The 475-nt window shown below is 36.2% G+C and overlaps 1 pseudogene; it reads left to right on the forward strand.

Moving 5' to 3' along the window:
• Position 1: 1 nt before the first annotated feature.
• LOC112481002 lies at positions 2 to 120 on the forward strand (annotated as a pseudogene).
• The last annotated feature ends 355 nt before the right edge of the window (positions 121 to 475 follow it).

Consider the following 475-nt stretch of genomic DNA (forward strand, 5'->3'; position numbering starts at 1 on the left):
TATCTACAGCCAAACAACCCTGAACATATCCGATCTCATCTGATCTTGGAAGCTAAGCAGAGTCGGGCCTGGTTATTACTTGGATGGGAGGCCACCAAAGAATACCAGGTGCTGTCAGCATAAAAAAAATTAAAAAATTAAAAAATAAAAAACTGTCGCTAACACTGATAGGAACTGAAACTGAGGGTAGTGAGCGTGATTAAACATCTATAAGGAAAAAAAAAGACATGATTAAGAATTTATATAAAGCAGAGATCCAAGAGGCTTAGATGCCACCTATTGGAAACTAGAAGAAAAACACCTTCTTTGCAACATGCTAGGAACCATTATATAATAAATCTTCTTTCTGGAAAAAGAAAAAGCAGAACATACTTCCATTAATGCCCAGAAATAGTCCATTAAACACCATGAACAGCCAAGGTGACAAGACATCTCAGAAAGAAAGAGAAAAATCTCCAGAAAATAAGCTTACAGA

The sequence above is a fragment of the Pteropus alecto genome, unplaced genomic scaffold (assembly GCF_000325575.1).
Source record: "Pteropus alecto unplaced genomic scaffold, ASM32557v1 scaffold20, whole genome shotgun sequence".
NCBI classification, from domain to species: domain Eukaryota; kingdom Metazoa; phylum Chordata; class Mammalia; order Chiroptera; family Pteropodidae; genus Pteropus; species Pteropus alecto.